Source organism: Myotis davidii, unplaced genomic scaffold (genome assembly GCF_000327345.1).
Source record: "Myotis davidii unplaced genomic scaffold, ASM32734v1 scaffold156, whole genome shotgun sequence".
Taxonomy (NCBI): Eukaryota; Metazoa; Chordata; class Mammalia; order Chiroptera; family Vespertilionidae; genus Myotis; species Myotis davidii.
The window spans coordinates 533,031-559,145 of record NW_006288633.1 but is presented as its reverse complement, the minus strand read 5'-3'; the positions used below and the strand labels follow the sequence as shown (position 1 = coordinate 559,145).

At 40.2% G+C, this 26,115-nt stretch overlaps 1 pseudogene; it reads left to right on the top strand.

The window, feature by feature from the left end:
* Positions 1-277: 277 nt before the first annotated feature.
* Positions 278-26,115, top strand: part of LOC107182649 — a 160,867-nt pseudogene continuing 135,029 nt past the window's right edge.

Here is a 26,115-nt window from a genome sequence, read left to right as displayed (position 1 = left end):
CAAAATAAGAACTGTGGAGACAAAGTAAGTGGTTTTTAAGATGCATCAAATATGGGGTCAAAGTTAGATAAAGAGAAGAAGGGACAAGTCCATAGCATGTTTGTAGATAGGAGACTATAAGAACTGGTATTCAAAAGATTCTTTCTGTGCAATGCTGCTGAGGAAGAAAGGGTGACAGGCTGCCTCATGAGAATGAATGGGTGGAAGAGCTGAGCTACCAGGAAATAAGGGCAGTCAGGTGAAATGTAGGCAGCTGGGAGAGTTTCATCCCAGGAGCATGACGGGAAGCCAGGGCCTGACCCACATCAAGGGTGCTCCATCTGCTGGAGACTGTCCTGGGACCAGTCAGGCCTTCCATGAAGAGGCCTCGCTGTCCAACGTCACCCAGCCGCTCAATACCAGGGAGAGACATTTCAGGCTTTCTGATTTCCATCTGTGCGTGCTCTGGGTCACACCGCTTTCCTGGGTAGGATTTAAAACTGTTCCGTGAGGAAGGGCTCTGAAGAGGAGCCCACAGAGTTCTTTGCTGTTGCCTGTTTCAAATCACCCTAATGTACAAAATAAGAATGTATTCTACAGCGTTCCTCAGCTTATTAGCTCTCATGTAGGAAATGAATGATTCTCATTGTCCCTTGAAATTGGACATTTTGGAAGTGTCTGGGCTACCCAAATGTAATTTTTTAAAAAATGTATTTCAATTTGGTCAGTCTTGAAAGTCAATTCAACAGTCATGCTTTGTTCTAATTATTCCTGGCTAACATTGATGGAAAAGTAGGTAAAGTCTGATAGCCAACTGCTTGGGGTTTTTTCCTTTCTCTCTCTCTCTCTTTTTTTTAAAGGACTGACCAGTTTAGGCAAAGGCCTAACACTCTAAGTAGATGAACTTGGCAGCAGTGTTTCTGAAACCCTGGGTTCTGGGATACTTTACGGCTCTTCATTGCCTTCCAGAGCTGTCCTTATGAGGCCAGGAATCTAGCTGAGTTCCATGTGGGTAGAAAATGTACTGCTCCTCTGGTTGCCTGGATACTTTGGTTAACTGCTAGTGACTACAGACCAGCGCCTGATTCTTAGAAACTTTGACAGTTGTTGAAGGAGAGCTCTCCTTACACAGAGCAACAGGCAGAGGTTGTTCTGACAAGTGAAAATACTCATACCATATGATATTTACTGTCTGTTTATAGACTGAATTTATCTCATCTTTAGTGAACAATAATGTCTTTATTGTGATCCCGTGGTCCAAACTGCACATTTATCTAGTCATAATTAGCTACAACTATTCTGTTTTCCCATTCTTTTCAACTTTTTTCACAGAAACAGAAAGTTTTGTTTTATTAAAATAGAAATTAATTAAAAATTAGCATATAAACTAAAGGAGGAAATATTTAATAGGATACCCATAAGCCATTTAAAGCATAATTTATAGGTATATAGACATTTTAAACAGGAATTTTCCCCCACTGGTTACTTTGTTTTTAATTTAATTTATTGGGGTGACATTGGTTCCTCACTGGTTATTAATTATTTGTAATAATAGTTTTGTTGTCTACACTCCTCCCAAGATAAAAAACACAAGTTATTTATCTTTTTTGGTTTGTTCAGGATTTTCCAGATTCTATTTAAAAACCCCCCAAAACACCTGTCCAAACTCCTGCATCTGCCTTATTTTTATTTATTCCACCCTTCTCTTTAGCTGGAAAGCCGTAAGCAAAGGAATTAAAAAGAAGAGCCTGCACCCTATCCGATTTGGCTCAGAGGATAGAGAGTCAGCCTGTGGACAAAAGTGTTCCAGGTTTGAATCTGGTCAAGGGCACATACTCGGTTGCAGGGTCCTCCCCGGCCCTGCCCCTGTTTGGGGCTCATGCTGGGGGCAATCGATGTGCTTCTCTCACATCAATATTTCTCTCTGTCTTTCCCTCTCTCTTCCACTCTCTCTAAAAATCAAAGGAAAAGTATCTTCGGGTGAGGACTAAAAAAAAGAAGAGCCTGCGATTCTAAATTCCTTACTCCTGCTCTTTTCCTTTTCACTATATCCAGTTCAATCAATATGAACTGAGTACCCCCCATGTAACAGACACTGAGGAAAGTGGTGAGCACATATGTCCCAGCCCCCTAGGAATTTACAGCCACCTGAGGGGAAGGGGGAAGGAAGATAGCTACAGGTACAGAGATAATGTTTATGTAATGTGATAAGTACTACAAGTGCTTGGCCCAGTCTCAAAACTCAGGAATTGTTAAGAAGAAAAACAATGGGGGAAAAATCTATATGTGTAAAAAGACTGTTAGACCGTTTGACCAGTAGCTATGACTCATACTGACCACCAGGGGGTAGGCGCTCAATGCACAGGCATGGAAACATGGAACAGACTGATGAATCCTAGAGAAGAGAGTGGGAGGAGGGTGGGAAGAGATTAACCAAAGATTTTATATGGGTACTAGAGGCCTGGTGCATGGATTTGTGCATTGGTGGGATCCCTCAGCCTGGCCTGCACCCTCTTGCAATCTGGGACCCCTTGGAAGATGTCAGACTGCTGGTTTCGGCCCGATCCCCGCAGGCCAAGCTGAGGGACCCCACCGTGCATGAATCCGTGCACTGGGCCTCTAGTTGTATGATAATGTAATCCATGATCTCCTTATTAACTTTTTCCAACCATGTACATCATTTTATAATTCCCCATTTCCCACATGTATTAGTAGGTTTCATTATTTATAGTTCCAATAGTCTGTTGGCAATCACAATTTAATTCTAGGTTATCCCTTAGACAAATCTTTTCATAAAGTTTCAGTTTTAAAAAACATCCCAGGAAACATCTTCCAGCATTGACCTGTATGGGTTGACTTAAGAGTGCTGTATAAATGAAAACTATATTAAGCATATGTATGTATATATATATACACCTTCGTATATACGTTTAACTCTGGGTATTAAATTACAAGTTTTACGATGACTTGAGATGCTGTTGAGAAATTGGCCTAAGAAACCAAATATAAAAGTTATCAGGAAATTGGGACTTGATGGAAGTTCTTGGACTTTATGAATGGCAATATAAACATTACTGCGGCCTAAGAGGATTGACCAACACACAAATGACCAGTAGCTGGGAGAAACTGTGCCTGGAGTGTGCCACAATGCAGGGATTGACAAAGTGTACCAGGAACCTACATTCCTAGCAACTATCCTCTAACAAACCTGTTGTATCAGATTCTGTTGCTTTCACCGGTATGTAACAGAAACCTATTTGACTGGCTTAACCAAATAGGAATTTGTTTTTTTCACCTAGGACAGTGGTTCTCAACCTGTGGGTTGCAACCCCTTTGAGGGTTGAATGACCCTTTTACAGGGGTCACCTAAGACCATCCTGCATATCAGATATTTACATTACGATTCATAACAGTAGCAAAATTACAATTATGAAGTAGCAACGAAAATAATTTAATGGTTGGGGGTCACCACAACATGAGGAACTGTATTAAAGGGTCGCAGCATTAGGAAGGTTGAGAACCACTGACTTAGGAAGATGCAGGCCAGGGGCTCTATAATTCTACAACTCAATGTCCTCTGTCTTTCCTCTGTCATCCTTAACATGTGTTTGTTTGTTTTTCTTGTGGTGACAAGATGCCCCCTTTACTATCTTATGGTAAATAAAACAAAAAGATATTTTACCCAAGTCATTTGTGTCTGTATTTTAAGCAGACAGAAGGAAGGGCTAAGGTGTGGTCAGCTGAGTTTGTCCTTTTTTATAGCTTGCCAAGAGCCTCACCCAGTAGAGTTTTGCTTGCATATCAAATGTTACATGTCATTAGTTGTAAAAGACACAGCTGTCCAAAACAAATCCAAATTATCTTGCTAAGGAAGGAAGGAAAAATGGATATTGGGTAAAGAACCAGTGCTGATTGGGTTAAGGTTCCCAGTTCTAGAAGGTATTGCCCGACACTCCAATGCATGCAACTCCCTGTATTTACAGCATAACACTGTTGTAAAATAAAGATCTCAAATCATTTTCATATCACCATATCTCAGTATATTTCCTTTGGGCAAAGAGGTAGCATATTTGTAAATGTATCAAGTAGGCTGTCAAAATATCCAATGTTACTATAATTAAAGATATCTTTCTGGATCTTAATCTCACACTATGCTCTATTTTCAAAGGGGGTTCTGTCCTTACTACTGGAAGTTTATTTGCCGGTTTATAATAAATGCACAGATAAATACTAAGTAATGCTTGAATACACAAGCAGTTATGAAGGCATCTGAGCAACCCAGAAATTGGGATCTGGGTCAGAAACAGGTGAGGAAGAGTGAAATGGACAATATATTGTTATCATCATATATGCCTCTCATTGAAAAGCATTTATTAAGTGTCCACATGCACATATCACAACTGTCAAAATAAAACAAAGAGATGTTTGTTTTATTTTATAAAATCAACTCGATTTTATTAATCCTATTGTAAAACCTTTTTCCACTCAGCAGTACCTCAACCCGTGCAGGGGGCAGGGAAACATAAACCTCAGGCCAGTCAGCCTAATTATGTTATTAGCCAATAGTTAAAGGTTTGCTGAGAGAGAAGATGGAAGCTATTTGTAAAATGAGGTTTGTTTTTTGTCTGTGGATTTCAGTTATCCAGGTTATTCCTGGACCTATTTTCCTGGATAATCAAGAGTTAGATGAATCTAAAACCATTTTTTTGGAGCAAGATTCAGTTGCTATCTGTCAGAAATCATAATTAGCATCAAAAAGCATTTATTCCACCCTACTTTTGTACAGGGCATTGTCCTAGCTGGTAGCAGCAGGGACATTTGGAAAATGTAATGTTGCAGCAGCCCTCTTACCACATGCACATTTTCTAAGAAAAAGCAAGTAATGAGTACATAAGTGTATAACCTTCAACATGATGGGAGGAAAGAGTACACGTATATTATTCCTCAATAATTAGATTCAGATTCTTAGGAGTCTGGCTGAAAGGCATCTGCAGACGTGCATCATCTCATCCATTTATCCCAAAAGGGAAGTTTGAATGTTCAATTTACACAAATGTGTTGACTTAGGTTTTGCAAATGAAGGACTTTTTTTAAGCAGCCATGCTATGCTCCATGCCAGACCCTATTCTCAGTCTTCCTTTGACTGTAGTGCACAGAGGCTGAGTCCCGCCAATTACTATGTGACCTTGGGCAAGTTGCTCAATCTTTCTGGGCGTCCCTTCCTTCATCTTTAAAATGGGAGCAACAAAATCTAATCTGTGGGGTTGTTATGGGGAAGGAAATAGGTGACTTTGGATATAAAATCACTATAAAATGTAATGTTCTGTATCAATATTAGTTATTCTTGTTTCATTAATCCAAACATACTCCTGAGGGATCTTTATCAAATGCTGAAGTCATTGAGAATTTGAATGTCTTTGAGCTTTGGACAATTTTGTTGAAGTACCCCCACCGTCTCAAAGACCAGCCAACACTGGCCAGCTGTAGGAAAACTTCTGGTTCTGAGTGAATGCCAAGGTAGTATATTTCTGCTTCAGAAATATGGTATAAGATAATTGTACTTTGCAAATCGTCACCAATCATTTTCCAGGTTTGTTGAAATAAACGATCCTCAGCCTTCAGAAAGAACAGAGAAGCGAGTAGGCACAGTATAGAGTGTTATTGATATCTACGAAATGTATCAAAAGAAACCTTTATATTTTTAGGTGCATTTGCCCTTTTGAAAGAATTCACTAGCATTAAGAATACATTGCTGTAATGGGTACGTTAGTCTAAACAAATTGCTGCCACCTAAAATCTAGTTGTTGTGTTCTCCTTTATAGCCTAAGCTTCAGCCTTGCCCAACTCAACGGACCCCCCAATGATAAAAATACCAAGTAATTCCTGCCTAATATTTTGCATTAAGTCATCCATGCTCTTTAAACTCTTTAGTTGTTGATATCACTATAAATCTTCTCTCGGGTACTCAGTTATTATAGGAAGCATGGGTTTTTAATTTTTATTTCTTTCTAAACTTTTGCTCAATTCTTTTGGTGGTTTGTAATAGTAGGTTCATGCTAAATAACATCAGGTATGATGGTAAACTATTTTTCAATGCATGCTTTCAACTTTTTGCGGGTGGTTTCTAAAATGGGTTCTGAGCAGAGGGTCTTAGAGAGGGAAAAGTATCACTAGTATCCCTCCTCAGCTAATTTAGCCTAGTACATTGCACAACTCTCCCAATCAGTGTATTAAGCAGATGTGGTCTTTGTCCACCTAGTAAGTTGTGTTAGACCTTTCAACACTCTGCAGTCTTTTTATCACTCAGCTGCCAAGTTCCCTGGGGTAATCATAGACAGCTTGTCAATTTAATTGCAAAGAAACAGGCTTTCTTGTGACCATTCCAATTTTAGCTGCTACTTTAAATTGTACATGATAGTTCTTCCATGCTGTCTGCCCTTTAAACAGTGTGGATCTCTGCAAGCCTTTAATGGTGATGGAAAGAAGAAGCAAGGCTGAAAATCTGGCTTGCTGATAGAGCATTTTATAGAGATAACATGCATTTTATTAAGTTGCTGCTTTAGGAAAAGAAGCTTTTCCTTGAGCCCTGTATGTTGCCATTACATCGCCAATGCTAAATCACTTTTTTTTTTCTTTTCAATGTTCCACTTTCATGCACATTTTCTTCCTTTCTGGGTGATAGAGGATTCATAGGCCATCTGGATTCTGAAACATCTGGACACTGAATTTCTGCAGAGGAGAACCAGAGGGAAGAGACCATCAGTGGGACTGGGTGTCTCCAGAGAGATTTAAATCAGTGATGATATTTTGGTTGTCTCCCTTTTGGAAAGTGAACACAAAAACTGAAAGGAAAAAACAACACATCACAGGAACTCAGTGTTTCAAGGACACCAAGAGTATATAAGAAGGTAGGACTTCTTTTACTAATTTAGGTTAGTAACTGAATACATCTTTATATTAGAATCACTGCTAGAATGTCCCCCTATTTTTCTAGTTGTCATGCATTTGGGGATTTAATTTATTTAGGTGTACTTTCAACAGTGCCAAATTAAATGGTGCATCATTTCAACATATTTTTTCTTAAACTGTGTGTGATTCAATACACTTTCATTAATCAAGTATTATATGTAAAGTCATAAAAATATAATAATAAAATGTTGGTATGGTCAGCTTGATTGAAAAATTAGGCATGAGAACCACTTGGGTAAATCAAAAAGAGTTGCTTTTCTAAGATATACCAAAGAAAAATAGTACAAAGGGATAAACAATGTTTCCCAGGACAGTTGGAGTTTCTGGGTCCATAACTCAAGAACCAAGAAGATAACATGAGTTTGAGAATCTCATCAGACTTTTATAAAGTTCAACTGCCCTCCTCCAAGCTCAGCTTTCTGTGCGTGCCTGTGTATGCGTGTGTGTGTGCGTGTGCGTGCGTGCATGTGTGTGTGTGTGTAAACCGCGAATGCTCTGGAAATGTGCAGGGGACCACTTTTTCTATGCCACCAATCTCGGTGTTGCACCACATATAATATGATTACACAGTTCAGTAGTCTAATTAGCCAAGAGCACAATGCTTACTTATCACCCTCAGCCTTTCCTCCACTAACACAGCCTGGTCCGTGGTCTACCTTGAACCTGAGCTTCAGAACCAGAACAAGTTAGTTGCTCATACTGCTCTAGAATTATGGGAACGGGCCCTTAGAGTCTTAAGGCTTCTCCTTGTGCAAAGGCACTAGACTTAGGTGTCAGGCAATGCTTAGATCTTCTGATTTATTTCCCATGCTATTGCAAAATTGTATCTTTTCTTTCACTACATTTTCTCTGGTAAATATTTGGGCTCTTAATTAATTGATTTTCTTTCCTGAACAAATTGAAATTGCTATAGAGGGCTCTTTAAAAGATATGAATTTGGCCTGACCATTGTGGCTCAGTGGTTGAACATTGACCTATGAACCAGGAGGTCATGGTTTGATTCCTGGTCAGGGCACATGCCCCGGTTGTGGGCTCAGTCCTCAGTGTGGGGTGTGCAGGAGGCAGCCAATCAATGATTCTCTCTCATCATTGATATTTCTCTCTCTCCCTCTCCTTCCTCTCTCAAATCAATAAAAATATATTAAAAACAAAAGATATGAGTTTGAAGCAACTAATCAGATACACCTTCATGCAGTGTTCCTGAAATATGAGATGCTCTGCCACATATAAAACCAGTTAAAACTGCCAGTTTAAGTTGATTTCTAAGAAACCAAAAGAAAGAGTTCAAAAGAAAAAGGACCCAAAGGTAACATTTTAGTAACTATTTTAAAATTAGACATAATTAAATATAAATAATGTATGTTTATTACATTTAAATATACTAATGCTCTGAAATAAGGGACTATAGACATAGTCTCTGGTTTCTGCCACTCCACTGTGTCCTTAATTCCCTCTAACTGCATCTTCAGTGAGCCCCACAATGAACAACAATATTAGATGTTCACTTGCATGATATCAACCTTGTATGAAGAGAATGAATAAAAAATGAAGTTCTTAGCTGTGATCTATTTCAGATTATCCATTTTCATTTATAAAACTGTTTGTTTTACTTTGTCAGCTTGAAGGTCAATCAAACTTCAAATTGCATATTGCAGAATTTCAACAAAGATATGAGGCCCATCTCTGTCTGCTAAAGGTGAAAAGCTGAGTCTTAACCAGGATATTAGGCAGAGCTTTATGGAATGGACCAGATCACATTGATATAAAACTTGCAAAGACAGTTCACCCTGAAACCAAAATATCAGGGCCTGGACAGGGCAATAGATGGCATCAGGATTAGCAAGTATTGTGAACATTAACCCAAAATAATCTATAAGAGCAAGTTCAAGAAACACTTGTCATGCTAGTACACTAAGGAAAGAATAAACAATAATAATCATAATACATATCATTTATTAAATGCTTACTATGTATCAAGGACTATTCTATGCAGTTTAGATAGATTATCTCACTACATCTCCACAAGAACTTTGAGGTCAATACCATTGTTATCACATTTTACAGGTGAAGAACCTAAGAGACAGGCACATTAAGAATTTTGGCCAAGATCCTAGAGCAAGTACATGAAGGAGCAAGGATTCAAACCAGGCAGAAAGACTCCAAAACTCACACTCTGAATGACAAGGCTAGTGTATATGCACTGTGAAGGACACTATGAAGGCCATATCAATATGCTCAGATAATGACCTGCATTAAAAAAGAAACCCAGACCTGCATACATACTCCCATAGAACTGTTGAAAACATTATCCTATATATTAAAGAGGTAATATGCAAATTAAACCTCACACCCTCACAAGATGGCTGCCTTTGACCAGGCTGGCAAAGGGGGGTTGGGGGGTTAGTGAGGGATGACCAAATGACTAAACAAGCAGCCTGTGTGGGGTGACCAGGTAAGCAGGGGGGTTAATGAGTGACGACCAAATGACTGAACAGCAGGCTGCATGGGGCAACCAGGCCGGCAGAGGGGGGTGGTTTGAGGGGCAACCAGGCCAGCAGGTGTGGGCAGTAAGAGGTGACCAGGCCAGCAGGGAGGGGGGGGGCAGTTAGGGGCAACCAGGCATGCAGGTGAGCAATTAAGAGCCAGCAGTTCAGGAATGTGAGAGGGATGTCCGACACCTGGTTTAGGCCCGATCCCCCAGATCGGCAGTCGGACATCCCCCGAGGGGTCCCATGCACAAATTTCATAGGAGTGAGTATGCAAATTAGCGGGACAAAGATGACAGCAGCCACCGAGCCAACCAGAGCAGGCAGGAGGCTTGGGTTGCCCAGGCGACAAAGGAAGGCAAGCTCCCCTCCTGCCTGGGCTGCACCAAAGGAGGGGCCTGTGGGTGGCAGCCACGGAGCAGGCCAGAGTGCAGGGAGGCTTGGGTTGCAGGGGGCAACCCAAGCTTCCCTCCCGCCCTGGCTGGGGCTGAAGGAGAAGCCTGTGAGCATGGGAGGCTTGGGTCACCTAGGCCGGCTGCTGAGAGAGGGTCCTGCAAACGGCCCTCAGCCCTCACCCAGGCTGGCCATGCCACCATCGGGGTGAGGGTCCCTGCTGGGGAATATGGCCAGCCTAAAAACGGCCCTCAGCCCTTCACCCAGGCTGGCCAGTCATCCCAGCAGGGACCCCCGCACTGAAGGGGATGTGGCCAGCCTGAAAATGGCCCTCAGCCCCTCACCCAGACTGGCCAGGCACAGGGATTGGGCCTAAACTGGCAGTTGGACATCCCTCGAGGGGTCCCAGATTGGAGAGGGTGCAGGCCAGGCTGAGGGACCACCCCTTCCCCCCCCACCCCAATGCACGAATTGTGTGCACTGGGCCACTAGTGTGTGTGTGTGTATATATATATATATATAGTGAAATATCACTTAGGCACTTAGCAATAAAAAAGAAGGAAATCTTATCATTTGCAATAATACGGATGGAACTAAAGGGTATTATGCCAAGCGAAATAAGTCAGACAAAGACAAATACTGCATGATACCACCTATGTGTGGAATCTAAAGAACAAAATAAACAGACTCATAGATACCAAGAACAGACTGATGGTTGTCAGAGGGGAAGAGGGTTAGGGGACGGGGTGAAAAAGGTGAGAGATTAAGAAGTACAAATTGGCTCTAGTCAGTTTAGCTCAGTGGGAAGAGCATCAGCCCATGGACTGAAGGGTCCCGGGTTCAATTCCAGTCAAGAGCATGTACCTTGATTGCAGGCTTGATCCCCAGCCCTGGTTGGGACAAGCGCAGCATGTCAACCAATCAATGTGTCTCTCTCACGTGGATGTTTCTCTCTCTCTCTCTCTCTCTCTGTGTGTGTGCGTGTGTGTATGTGTGTCCCCCTCCCTCCCATGCTCTCTAAAAATCAATGGAAAAATATCTCAGGTGAAGATTAACAAAACAAAAAAAGAAAGAAGTACAAATTGGTAATTACAAAATACTCATTAGAATATAAAGTACTGCATAGAGCATGGCTGGTGTTGCTCAGTGGTCGAGCGCCGACCTATGAATCATGAGGTTATGGTTCAATTCCCAGTCAGGGCATATGCCTGGGTTGTGGGCTCGATCCCCAGTATGGGGCATGTAGGAGGCAGCCAATCAATGATTCTCTCTCATCATCAGTGTTTGTAATCTCCCTCTCCCTCTCCCTTCCTCTCTAAAATCAGTAAAAACATAGTTTTGGATGAGGATTTAAAAAAAAAAAAAAGATACTGCTGCCTCTTAAATTGTCTAAGTTAAGCCGAAACCGGTTTGGCTCAGTGGATAGAGCGTCAGCCTGCGGACTGAAAGGTCCCAGGTTCTATTCCGGTCAAGGGCATGTACCTTGGTTGCGGGCATATCCCCAGTGGAGGGTGTGCAGGAGGCAGCTGGTCGATGCTTCTCTCTCATCGATGTTTCTAACTCTCTATCTCTCTCTCCTTTCCTCTCTCTAAAAACTCAATAAAATATATTTTTTTAAAAATTGTCTAATTTAAGAGGAGATGTTTGTTTCATTTTATAAAATCAACTCTTGATTTTATGAATCCTGTTGTAAAATCTTTTTCCACTGCTTTTGGGAAGCAGTCTTTTGTTTCTAGCAAGGAAAACAATTTTGCTTTTGACTTACATATTTTCCTTTTCTGAAAGGACCAAGCTCAGAAACTACTGTGAAATAAAAGCATGGGTGCTCTATTTCATACGGTGTGAGCCCAGGTTTATTTTTTCTTTGATGGGAATTTTAGTAATGCCCACAAAATATATAGCTTTCCTAAATCAGTCAGCTACAAAAAGGAAGTACGTATTTAGCAAGTGGTTTTAAAAACGTATTCTCATGTTGTAATAATCCCCATATAAGTGGAGTTACTTATTAAAATCATTTTACCATTTGAACCTTACCTTAGACCAATTATAGCCCTTTAAGCCTTAGCTGAAACCTACAATGTTTTAAAGTCTTTAAAACAAACTCCACTGTAACAAAAAGTATTAATAATTCTTTGTTATTAAGTATAATAACAGCTGACATATTTTTAATGATCATAAGCATTGCTAATATAAAAACAGTTTTTTAAATTGCCAACACATTTTAAAAAGTGATCTATCCACAACCTATGAGGGAAGTGGGGAGAGGGTAAGAGATCAACCAAAGGACTTGCATGCATGCATATGAGCATAACCAATGAACACAGACAGTAGGAGAGTGAGGGCATGTGCTGGGGGTGGGAGCAGCCAAGGAGTGGTCAATGGGGGAAAAAAGGAGACTCATGTAATATTTTAAACAATAAAGAATTTAAATTTAAAAACAAAACAAACAAACAAAAAGTGACCTATCCAGGATTCTTAACTGTGGCCCATGTATAGAATTAAGAAAGTCTTTGAATTTGGGTAAGAGTAAAAATTATACTTTTATTTACGTAAACTCTAATTAAAATGTTGCATTTCCTTCCATTATAAATGTCAGGAACCAATCACAGTAGCATTAGCAGTCCTGTGATTTTGTCATCAATAAAAATCACTAACGTGTTCAAATTATATTACAGCTACTGCAAACATTTCAAAATATCATTTTACTCATCACCATATCAAAATTAGGGTAGTTAAAAGACAAACTACTAGAGCATGTTATTTAATGTGTTAATAATAAAGAAACTCATGTATTTCTAAATTACAATGTTTTAATATTTTGCTAACTGCCTTTTCATATAATTGGTTTCTTTCATAATCCTATGTAATTTACTTTATGCATTTAATAACTTTATTGTGAGAAGGAATCTATAGGTGTTATGAAACTGCCAAAGGGGTCTTTTGTACAAAAATAATTATAAATCCCTAACCATATTCAATAACTTAGAGTATGCTATGAACTGAATTGTGTATCCCCAAAATTCATATGGTGAAGTCCTAACCCTCTTGTGTGACTATATTTGGAGATGGGGCCTTTATGGAAGTAATTACTGTTAAATGAAGTCATAAGGTTAGAACCATGATCCAATAGGATTAGTGTCCTTATAAGAAGAGACACCAGAGCATGCTCACTCACTTTGCTAGTGGGAAATCAGCAAGGTGGCAACTGAAAAGGTTCCTGGACCCATTTCAAAAGTATGGTGTGTGTGTGTGTGTGTGTGTGTGTGTGTGTGTGTGTGTGTGTGTGTGTAGGCTTCCCCACACTAACAAACAATTCTGAGACACCACCTGCAAGTCTAAGCTTTTAACTCAATTCTGACATTATCTACCAGGAGATAGAATCAGATTCCACAGGTAATGGGCTCAGTCCCACAAGACCGCTCTCCACTTCAGATGCAGTCACTAGCCCAGGTTATTAACCTTAGCTTCTGAGCTTCCTGCTACAGATTGGAGGCTCCAATGACTCCCTCCAACCCAGAATGCCAATGGCAAGTCCAGGTTGTTACCAGTACTTCTGAGAGTGGTTAGAAATCAGAGATTCCCGCACCCCCTCCTTGGATTCTGTTAATTTGCTAGAACAGGTCACAGAACTCAGGGTTCCCCTGAGGCTACTCACTGGATTACTGAGTTATTACAAAGGATACTAAGGGGTACAAATCAACAGCTGATGAAGAAGCTTCTGTCCTTTTGGAGCTTGGAGCCCAGCCAGTGGCATGTGGGAGCATTCTGGTTCCCCCCATGGGAAGTTCTCTGAAACAAGGGGCCCACCAGCTGTCCTTTTAGGTTTTTACGGAGGCTTCATTATAGTCACGCTTGCCTAAGTCATTGACCATCAGGTCACTGATTCAACCTCAAAACTCTCTCCCCTCCTAAGAAAAATTAGGGGATGGCATTGAAAATTTCAATCTCTTACCCAACGTTGGCTCCGAAAGGCAACCAGCCCCCACCTTTCCATGGAGTCCAAAAGTCACCTTATTAACATAACAAGAGACACCATTGTTGCTGTCCTCACTTGGAAAATTCCAAGAATTTTAGGAGCTTTGTGCCAGACACTGGGATGAGGACCAAATATATATTTCTTATTATAAATCACAATATGAAAAACAGAGAGTGAAAACCAGAGAGTTCCCACCAGAACCTGGCCATCCTGATACCCTAATCTTGGACTTTTAGTCTCCAGGAACATGATAAAATAACTTTCTGTTGTTGAAACCACCCAGTCTGGAGTGTTTAGTTATGGCAGCCCAAGGTGACTGATACAGGATAATACTAGCTTTCCCCTCTTTGAAGTCTCCCTTGATGTCTCCTTTAGTTGCAAACCTGGTTGCTACTGGAGAATTCAAGTCACTACTTTGTCAGGATTCAAGACCCAGGACCGCATTTATGCTAAAAGTCCTGTGAGTTGGTATTTAAATAAATATCATAAAAAGGAACCAACCTATTAGACAATAATATTTTAAATACAGTTGTCATTTGTCTCGGAAGTAGGTGGCAATTGCTGCAACTGCTATCAGATTTTACTTCCATCAGCAGTGTTGTTTTTATAAGACCTGGGCAACCCAACTCCCTTCTGAGGGGCTCAGCAGCTCCTGGCACACAGTGACTTTGCAGGCCCCTGCCCTACGGAGAACACCACCATTCACTCAGGCAGGCAGCTGGGTGTCCTGATTGCAGGAGGCTGGCTAATGGTGGAGGGGATTTTTGCTAAGGACTCATATTCCTACATCAGCACTTATCGCCTACTTCAGGAAATACACCATACCATCTCTGGTTCACCTTAAACAATCACGTTAAAATAAAGAGGACTGTCAGTAGGGCAATTTTATAAATAGCTAAAATTAAACAGAGCAAGCCTGGCAGTACTAATGCATAAGCAAAGAACCGACTTCCTGCATTTCATCGAGAATTCCTGATAGCAAACTGCAGTATGTTTATTATACATTAATTCAACACAGCATTCAAAATGAATTTATGCCCTGGCTGAAGGGTGCGATATTGAAACTAAATATTATTTATTATCTTAATATTAGTAACCACACTAAAAAAAATGTGTTAACAATTCAGAGTGTTTAAAAAGCTAAGGATACCATAGCTCTACTTACCAACCAACCACTCTTGCCTTAATTTATGCCAGTGTAGCCTATAGCTAAAAGCTTTGTATATTTGTTTCCCCCTGGTATTAGTGCTCAAAAATAGGACATTCTTTCAAGGGCACCTTATAAACACAGAACTATAATTTATTTGGCAAATTAAAGCTCATATAAAATGTGCACACAGAGGTACAGATTAACATATTTAATTTCAATATTACCTGCAAACCTGTTTTTTTCCATACACTGTTCTAATTAATCATATAAAATCGAGTCGATGTGTTATAAGCAATTATTTTAGTGGAAATAGAAACTGGATCTGAATTAAATATACTGTAAGGAGATAACACTTTTATGGAAATTAATATATCTATTTGTATCTAGAAAACTGTTCTAGTTAAATGGCATGAAAATGTTGAGCATTCAAAACTTGATTGCGGTAGAAGTTGAGATTTTTATGATTTAATAAAATAGAATAATATACAATCTTGGTAATATACCAATGTTTATGTTTTGATGATATTTCCAAGTTTCCAAATGCCTAAGAACCATGAAATTCACTTTATGCTGTGGAATTTTTCCTGTTATACACTCCCCCTGCAGTTGAATGTGCAAATTGTTTATGAACATTTTATTTAGCAAATGATTCTTTTCCTATGAAGCCAGTGCTGGAATTATGGTGGTGTAGGTCCCAAGTTTACATTGCATTAAAATAGCTGCAAATGGATGCTGATAAAGGATTATGCCTGTAAGTAAACTGAGGCTATAACTTTAATGGCAGGATTGTTAGGCTTTCTAAACGTTGTCACAAACTGACATAAAGGGGATTTTTTTAAAAAGAATTAAATTGAAGCCAATTGACCTAGTACGGGACATTGACTGGGATGATCGAAAGCCTCCCATTTTCAGATCTCAGCTCAAATGTAACATTTCCAGAGAAACCCCTAAACCCCTAATCTCAGATGGCTCCCTGTCCCAGCCAACCTGTTATTTCTACCTCTCTACCTGGTATGTTACTTTCTTGGAACAAATTGAATTTGCTCATTTCCTTGTTTATTATTTGTTTTCCCCAAAAGAGTAAATTCCATAAGGACATGAACCAATCAAGAGTTTAGCCCTGCTCCTAACACAAAGGAGCTCAATTACCATTTTGAATGAATGAGTGAATGAGATAATATGATTTTTCTTTAAGACATTGCTATAGGATTACTTAGTATTTGGTTGCCAAGAAATCATAAATTTCTTAAAAGGTTTTTAAGATATTTGCTTTAATTCGAGTTTAGCTGTCCACAATATATTTTCACAAAAACAGGGCTAGAAGAATTCAGTCCTCCCCCTTACCTGTATTTTTTAAGCAGATGGGGACCCACCGTAGAGATTTAAATGCATATCATGTGGGGAGAGCCCAAAGAATTCCCTGAATGACACACTATTGTTTTCATGGCTATCCCATGTCCCCAGGTAACTTCCTGCAAATTACTGCTAACTTCCACATATTATCACTTCTTCTTTCATCTATGTTAACTATGCTAACTCTCTTCCCTCCATCTTCCTGGAATGCTTTCCTAGTTTGGGGTGATTATAACTAATAAGTCCAAGCAGCAAAACATACTAAGATTCACCATAATTACTTGTTTTAAACACTGTCAGCCTTCAGTTTGTGTGGCTTCTAAAGACCTTCAGAAAAGGCAAGCTTACAAAATTCACTGTAATGTATAATAATGCAAAAAAATTCCTCCTTCTATCTCTCCTAAATCTTTCCTAGGGACTATTCTTTTTTTCTTTTTGGATTTTCAGGGTAAATAGAAAACAGCTTGTCACCATTCATTAACCGTAACCTGGTCTAACATTACAACAAAGGACAAATGGGCCCAGCCACCTGGTCTTTTCTGAATCACTCTATTTTACATGCCTGGTTCTATTCTTCTTTCCAATTTAAAATGCTTTTGCAACTCTCTATCTGAGGGCCACACCACCAGGCACACCATACCTGGTTTCTATTATTATTCTCTAGCTTTCATGGGTTTTAAAAAAAATTAATAAAATGACTAATATTAACTATTATTCATGATTCTATCTTGCTTGGGTTTAAATAATTGTATCTCAAAAGGCTGTTTTGTAACTTTGCCATTCAGCATGCTTTCTCCTGTGTCTTTAATAGGCATTTTAAGCAGAAACTTCCATTACACTGTCCTTGAAACACTTCATTATTAACTTCTTTCCAGCTAAAGGATTTTAATCCATTATTTTATAGTCCTTTACTTCTTAGCATTTTGAATGGCTTCCCATTGCTCATAAATTCAAAATCCTCACAGGGGCTGCAGCCCCTTGCTAATGTGGCCCCTTCCTTCCTCTTCAATCTCATCTCACATCACCTTTTCCCTGGCACTCAGAGTTGTCACCACAGTTGCCTGTGCTCTGTTCAGCAAGCACACCAGGCCCTGCTCTGCCCCAGATCACTTGCTCTTGCTATAGCTCTGCTCTGATCCTCTTGACCTTTTTCAGGTGAAATTTTCCTCCGTATCTTTCAGGTTTCCTTGCAAGTGCCACTTTCTACCAGGGGCTGGCTCTAAAAGTCTTACACCTCATAGATCTATGAGGTTTTCCTTCCTAGCACTTTCTCACAATTACAGTCTCACAAGTATGTGTTTCACGCCTGGAGCAGGAAGAGAGCTTGGATCCTTAGCCCTTATCTCTCTCCATTCTCACCGCCTTGGCAGTCTCATCCATTTCAGGCCTTTAACTATCATCAACATGCTGGCAATTCCCAGAGGCATATACCCCTTCTAGATTTCACTCCCAAACTTTAGATTCACATCTAATTTCCTACTTGACAGTTGACCCAGATACATGTTCACCTCTGAACTCCTAACCTTCTCCTTAAAACCTATCTACCTGTAGCCTTTCCCCATTTCAGCTGATGCAACTCCATTCTTCTAGGTGCTCAGGCCCAAAAAAACTTGGAGTCTTCTTCATATGACTTACTCTTACCTTCATCAAATTTCTCAGTAAATTCTGTTGGCTCTTCATTCAAAATATGTTCAAATTTTGTTCATTTCTCACTCTTCCCATTGCACTATCCTTGGCCTGGGCCACCTCTCCCCTCTCCTGGATTACTGCCTGGGCTTCTTAATAGGTTTGTCCTTCACACTCTATCTCAACCCAACAGCTGGGTGCAACTCTTAAAACCCAAGTGAGATGGTGTCACTCATCTGCTCAGAATCCTGTAAAGGATCATCATCTCCCTTCAAGGAAGAATCTAAGACCTAACAATGGTCTGTGTTATCTGTCTGACCTATCTCTTCTTTTCTCTGCTCCAACCACACCAGCCACCTTGCATTTCCTTGGATTTAGAATCTTTGCACTGGCTGGCCTGTGATCTTGGATCTTCACGCAGATATTCCCATAGATAATCCCTCACCTCCTATTCTTTTTCTGCAGTAATTATCACCTTTAATATCCTCTATAATCTACTTATGTTTACATCTATTACTTATTATCTGTACTCTCCCCTAGAGTACCAGCTTTAGGAGGTCAGGGATTTTATTCGCTGATATGTCCCAAGTTGCTGAAATATAGTGGGTTCTGAACTATTTGTGACATGAATGGAGAGGAGCTTCCTACACAAACTGCAGTTTATAAGTGTTACAGGGTTGTTTTAAGGATAAATGAAATAGTGTGTGTGAGAAAGTGCTTTGTGGGCTAAAGAGCACTTTGACAAATGCCCCAATCTTTATTTCTTCCACTGAAGCCACCATTGTTATCAGTGGCATATTTTTTTCACTTAATTTATTCACATATACCCATAATAAATAAATTCTTATTTCATGTGAGATTTTTAAAAATAATGAACAATATTATAAGATTGAAAAACAAAAACCTGTTGCCACACATAAAGTTTTATATGTGTGTGAGATTATTGTTACTTGGGAGTAGGGAGTAAGGGATTCTCAAAACAAGTGATGAATTACAGATTTTTGCAGCAAAGCTGTACCCTAACTCCAGCATGTCTCTTGAAAATCCCTCTTTTGACAATGGCATGACCTGTGAAAATCAAAATAAATGCAATTTCCTTAAGAATGGGGCAAAGATTGGGGAGATAAAATTCGCTTTTTAAAGAGATAGGCTATTCTCCATGTGTTTTGAAGGGTTCTGGTGAGATTTATGTTCAATTTCTGAAAAAAATGCTGAGAGTTCTAGATTCAGAAATATCACAAAAGAGAATGTTTTCTCGGTCTTCTAGGTGTTTAATTATTATGTCTACTTCTAATTTTGACCTCAAAGTTAATGTTAGTTCTAATTTATTGTCACTTGTTTCTAGAACATTTGACTATTTTTAGTCTACCTAACTCACCATTTCATCTTTTCATCCATATAATAACCCGTAGCGCTAATTTCAACGTTTCCTTAAATGAAAAACACTAGTTGGTTCCTTTGAAATGTTTTCCCCCTGAACTGAATGTTGCTTATTTACCTTAAAAGTCGATTATGCCACTTCCCCTTTTAAAGGCCTAGTCTTGTTATTTTCTTTTGTAACTTTGCCAATTTTTCTATAATTTTTGCCATCTCCATCAATATTTTTTAATTAATTATGATTTCTAAACAAGTTAAAATAGGTCTATAATAGGTTTGTTGTGGTTTAACCCAATAAATCCAGCAACTAAAATTGAAAGAATGAGTCAATGAAGCCATGCTGGGGTATGGTGCCAATTTAGCTATCAAAATTAATCCATTAGGATATAGTTTATTACAAAGTACATTTAACACATTAATTAGTAATCCACAGTGCAAAGCTTGTACCAAAAGCCTGTCCTTGATTGCTTTGTTTTCCCGAGTAGCTAGATTCCACAAGCTAAGATTAGTATTCGGCGCCTTGACCAAATTCCTAACGTTCTGTAATGTCTCTTTTTATTGCCAGTAAATCCAGATGGAAATGGCTTTTACTGTTGTTATTAAGTGTGAGTTTATTAATGTTATCTATTAAGCCCACACTGCACATTGCCCATATAAGAACTTTCAGAATCAGACTTGATGAATGTACCATGTAAGTCCAAAAGGTTTAAGAACAAAATGAAGACTCTAGTATATAAATTAAAACAGTTTGGTGGCGCTTACAAGAGCATCCTGAGCACAGAGTTCTGAGTCATTAATTATATATTAGAGTAGAGCCTCTCATCAATAAAGGTGTTTTTAAACTATGGGCACAAGTTGCCAAAATGGACTTTAACTAAAATTCGAGGAGGAGAAATGAAATGAAGCCAGTCAGGAAAATATTAGCTTCTGACACAGGACTAGGGGTGGGGGTGGAGCGGGGCCCTGAGCCAGGAAGCAAATGTAAGTTGAGGGGCAGAGGTCGTCTGCTGTTACAGAACATTTCCACACCAGAAGACTAGCATAAAGTTAGTAGTGCCAACTCCTACACTTACCCAAATACAATTTGCGCAGACCCAGGTTTGTGCTCTCCAAATGTTGATCCTCCCATTAATGACCCCGAAAAAGTCAACCTGTTCCCATTTCCAAAACTTAACTCATAGCTAAGAAAGAACTGAAATCATCAGTAGATGAAGTGTTTAAAATGTTTTCTCTTCCTAAACTTCTAGTATCATTTCCTTGAAGAGCTTTGCTTTAAAAATCAAGTTGTTCATTTAACAAGTGAGAGAGAGAGAGAGACAGAGAGAGCCCATTATTTTTGCAGAGGTCTGAGGGTGAAGGCCTGAGGCATGTCCTCACTGCAAATCGAACCTGCCTATGCTCCATCTGTCAGGCAGTGGGGCTGGACGTCAGCTTGCCGCCCCATCGTCCCCCAGGATGAAGACCGAGCTCAATGGAGAGCAGGGTGGTGTGGCTGGATGATCGAGGAGGCTCAGGGGGTGGCGAGCGGGGAGGAGGAGTATGGACTAAGTCCCAGCCCCACCGTAAGGGCTGGATAAGAGGGTAATTTTTAGAACAGCGCGGTAAAGTGCAGCAGGGTGGTCCTCCACCTATACTCATACCTTTCTTGGGGTCGAAAGCCAACATCAGAGCTCTAAGACCCCTGTCCTGAAGAGCACATAGAACAAAGCCCTGCATTGTTCAAGTCTCTGTAAGAAATAGAGCCCACCAGCCCACTGTGTTTTGCGGCTTAGTACCAGGGCCGACACGAGTGAAAGGGACGCACGCCTTCAGGGGCCGAGGCGCTGGCCTGGGTGCGCAGCTATGGCAACATCTCAGCGGCGGTGGAGTCACAGTCCCTTCCCAAGCCTAGCAGCCCTGATGGGAGCAGGAAGAGAGAATGTGGGAACATGGAGTACAGGAAATCCTCTGCCTTTCCCCCTTCCTCCGCCCAAGGACTGCCTGCAGTAATCAGAAATAATGGAGGGCAAGAGTGGAGAGATTGAGCTGAAATTTACTCTGACTCACCTTGGGATCCTAGTCCACCTCTGACTCCTCTCCTTCCCCTCTGGAACTGGTAGGATGGCCTGCCTGAGCATTTAACCTGAAATGTGGGGTCCAAGCAGAACCCTCATAGACAAACCAACAAACTGCTCCCGGAGATTCTGTGCTTAGAGAGAGAGAATAAGGCTGGTGAACAGAGTCAATTATTCCCCTCCAAATGTTTTCCTCCCATTAGATCTAATAATTAGCCTTTGGGTGCAAGTTCTTTATTTCTTCTGTTATGAAATCCCAATGCCACTGCTTACTGGCCTCTATGAAGCACTGCTGAGCACGGCACTACAGCAATCCATTTGCTTCACGTACAGTCATAATAAAGCGTTGGGATGACCAGATTTTAAATCCATCTCTAGCCTTCGCCTCTCTTAATTTTCCAGTTTTTGCTACTTATTAGCAGTTTTTAGGTGAGGGATCATTCATCTAAAAAGAGTAAGAATTTTGGTACTTTCCTTGCACTCTGTCAGCATGATTCACCCCCATTCAGAACAAAACTGCTCTGCGCAGCTGTAGGTGACCTCTGTGGCCACCAAAGAGTCAAAGTGGGCCCTCTCTTTTTATTGTGAAGGAACTCAAGATGTGACAGTTAAACCAATGCTTCGCCATAAAGTGCAAGGGGAGTGACAGAAAGAGTGACGGACAAATTAAAGAATAAGTTCTGTTTAGCAATTTGGGGTGACAGCACTTAAAATTTTAGCTGGAGGATTGTTTAGGAATGACAGTATGCAGCTGAGAAAGGCAGGCTACCTGTTATAAAAAGGAATTTGTGTGAACTTAGAAAAAGCAGTCCTTAAAACTGGAAAAAGAAATCTTTGCATGTGTTATTTAAATAGTAACCCATTAACCTTTTATACAGTGTTCAAATCGTCTATTACTGAAATTCCTCATTAGCCCAATGTTTGAATCAAGGTTTTCCGAGAGATTTTGTTTCCCTGTCCTTACAGAAATGTCACTAGAAATTGGATTTTACATACAGCCATTGTGTTCATTGTTGCTGTTGTCATTTTTCCTTCCAGTGGACTGTGCTATCATCAACACCATCTCTGACCAGTAAAAGACATCAAGATGAAGCCTCCTCATACAGTGCTTGCTGCCTGTGACAACAAATGGCACCAAAACTTGCACTGATCTCAGTAGGGAGATTAATCACTTATAGAGTACAAATTAAATACTGAAACTCTGCTAAGTACTTTGTCCTCCTCATCTGTCTGGCATATATAATGAACACTCAGTAAATGAGGGTTGGTAGGAAAGAAGGAGGACTGAAGAGGGAAGACGAAAGGAGGGAGGAAGGACAGGTGGAAAGGAAGAAAGTTTCATTATAACTTTTACTGAACATGCTTTTTTTGTAGGTCATTTTAAGAACTTGAAAAGCAAGTTGCTGAGCAGATAGAAATATTCCTTTTTTTCCATTGGGACTTATTGAAGCCGGTCCCAAACCTGACTAGAAACATGCCCAAATTGCCTTTTGATTTTTGCACTCACAGCCTTCAATCATGAATACCTCCGCTGCCAACAACTAAGATAAATAGCTCAGAAGTAACGATGTAAACAACAGTGTTTCTCACTTCAGAGAAACTCTGAAATGAATCCAGTCACCATCAGCTCCTTGCTTCCCCTTTGCTTTTATTGCTCTGTAGAGTTGAATCAAGAGGCAACCCCTGTGGTGTAAACAACAAGGGATTACTCACAGATGGTATAAATAGAAGATGAGTGTAAGGGTCAAGGCCAGGGCCCAGTAGTCATCTGAAGAGATACATCAGCTCCAAAGCCTGTCCAAACATTCATCGCAAACAAATTTCAGAATGTTTTATATGGGTTTGAGCCAGGTTTTTACCTTGTCCATATCCCAAAAAGAGGATCCATCCCAGTTCCAAGAACTTTCAAATAACAATAAAAAATTAGTTGCTTATAAGAAAGAAGGGGGAAAGAAAATGCCCAGCTTCCCAGTGATTCAAACAGAGCTTGAGCCACTGGGGACAAACTGATCCACCAGAGCATCTATACCATATTACAGATTGAATTTCCACATGCTATTTAGGCTGATTTTGTGTCAAAGCATGAAGTTGGAATTACACTGCCTCCTGGGTTAAAGTGTTGTGGACATTATAAGAGATTTCTTTTTATGCTGGTGCTTCATTCAAGCTCACAAAATAACTGTTCATACTTTGTAAACAACAAAGGAAAATGTATGTCTTATTATTTCTACTGTGTTGAAAGGATTATTTGTTTCTATTGTTAACTAATATTGATCAAGTTATTCTTGTTGTTACCAACTTTACGTTACTCTTCCACATCCCATATTTTGCATCTGCAAAACAATAAAGGCAAACATCCATTTGAATATAATTTGTGGTTTTTCATGTGTTCCCAACCCAGTCTGATTCCAAACTAATACTCACTAACTTCCTAACTTACAGCCTGAACTTTCATTTGCTGCTTATATAATTATATTTAAAAATGCAGTGAAAGTATGTAATAGTCATTCAAAATTTAATTTTAAAACTGTTTTAAAATTATGAATAGAAATAAACTTTCTAACCTGGAAAATAACATCATCATAAACCTATAGCAATAATCATATTTAATGATAAAATTGTAGAATAAACCCCATTTAAAACACAAAATAAGATAAACTACTATCCTACTATCTCAGCTTCTATTCAATATTATCCTGGAGGTCTTACAATAATAAGATAAGAAAATATAATAAAATATGTAAATATTAGAACAAAACAAAATTGCTTTTTTTATCAACATGATTATTTATAGAGTATATTCAAAATAATCTACAAACTATTGAAAACAAAAACAGAGTTCAACAGAGTGGTTAGATAAAAGTAATTTGACTAGCTAACACATATCAAAATTTTATTGCAGGCCAGGTACAGTTCTAGGTACTTTCCATGTTTTATTAACTAATAATATGAAATAATCTACTACAACAGCCCTTGAGAATAATACAATTACTATGCCCAAAGAAAATTAATATACAGAAAGGTAAAGTGACTTACTGTTATAGGTTGCATTGTGTTCCCCAAAACATATATTGAAGCCCTAATCCCTGGTACCTATGAATATAATCTTGAAAATTAGGTCTTTGCAGATGTCATCAAGGTAAGATGAAGTCCTTAGGGTGGGCTCTAATCCAATGTGACTGATGCCCTTATAAGAAGAGGGGAATTCAGACACAGGCACAGACACACCTAGTGACAATGCCATGTGGCAACAAGTCAGAGAATGGAGTTATGTGGTTACAAGCCAAGGAATGCCAAAGAGTGCCGGCAACTACCAGTAGCGAGGAAGAGGAAAGGAAGGATTCCCCTACAGTGTTCAGAGGACGCAAGGCCCTGCTAACATCTTTTTCTTTCTTTTTTCTTTAATATCTTTATTGAATAAGGAATTACATATGTGTCCTTATCCCCCCACCCCCCCCCATGCCCCCGCTAACATCTTGATTTCAGACTTTTAGCCTCCAGAACTGTGAGACAATAAATTTCTGCCTGGCTGAAGTGGCTCAGTGGTTGAGCATCAACCTATGAACCAGGACGTTATGGTTCAATTCCCAGGCACATGCTTACGTTGCAGGCTTGGTCCCCAATAGAGGGCATGCAGGAGGCAGCTGACCAATAATTCTCTCTCATCATTGATGTTTCTCTCTCTCCCTTTCCTCTCCTCTCTGAAATCAATAAAAATATATTTTTAAAGATAAAATAAATAAATTTCTGTTGTTTTCAATCACTCAGCTTGTGACACTTTGTTAGAACAGCCCTGGCAAATTAATCTTTATATAAAAGCCTAAGTGACTGGTCAACTGGACGACCGGCTGGTAGCTATGACACACCCTGACCACCAGGGGGCAGACACTCAATGCAGAAGCTTCCCCCTGGTGGTCAGTGCACTCCCACAGCAGGAGTGCTGCTCAGCTGTCCAATGGACGCCAGATGCCAGGCTCATGGCTGACGAGCACAGCTGTGGCGGCACAAGCTTCTCCCGCTTCCGGAACAAGACAGCAGGAGTGCTGCTCAGCTGTCCAATGGACGGCAGATGCCAGGCTCATGGCTGACGAGCACATGCTTGTGGCGGCACAAGCTTCTCCCGCTTCCGGAACAGCACTACTGAGCTGCGGCAGGCACAGTGGGGCCAGCATGAGTGGGAGCAGTGCCCTGGCTGCCTGCCACTTCCCACACTACTACATCCTTCGGGGATGTTGGACTGCTGGTTTCAGCCTGATCCAGGCCTGTGGGAATCAGGCTGAAACCAGCAGTATGACATCCCTGAGAGGTTCCAGATTGTGAGAGGGTGCAGGCCAGGCTGAGGGACCACCCCCCTCCCACGAGTGCATGAATTTCATGCACTGGGCCTCTAGTATTAAATATGGTAAGATAGCATGATTTTGCTATAAGCCTAGACAAATAGAATAAGGGTATGGGGAGAGGGGGACCAAAAGTGATATAACTAAATAGAAATGTTCTTTATGTCTGAGATGATATTACAAATTAGTGGATCATATTCACAAAATATGATAAAGAGAAGTAAATTATCCAGGTAGAAAGAAAAATGTTCCTACTCCATATTATATTAAAAATAAATTAGGACAGAGAGAAGAAGATGGCGGCGATATAGGCAGACGCGTCCCAGGTCGTGTCCCGGAGCAAATGGAGTGAGCAGCTGAAACTAATAGTACCCACCCCGAGTTGGCGAAAGGGCTCAGCTGGTGAGACGGTTTG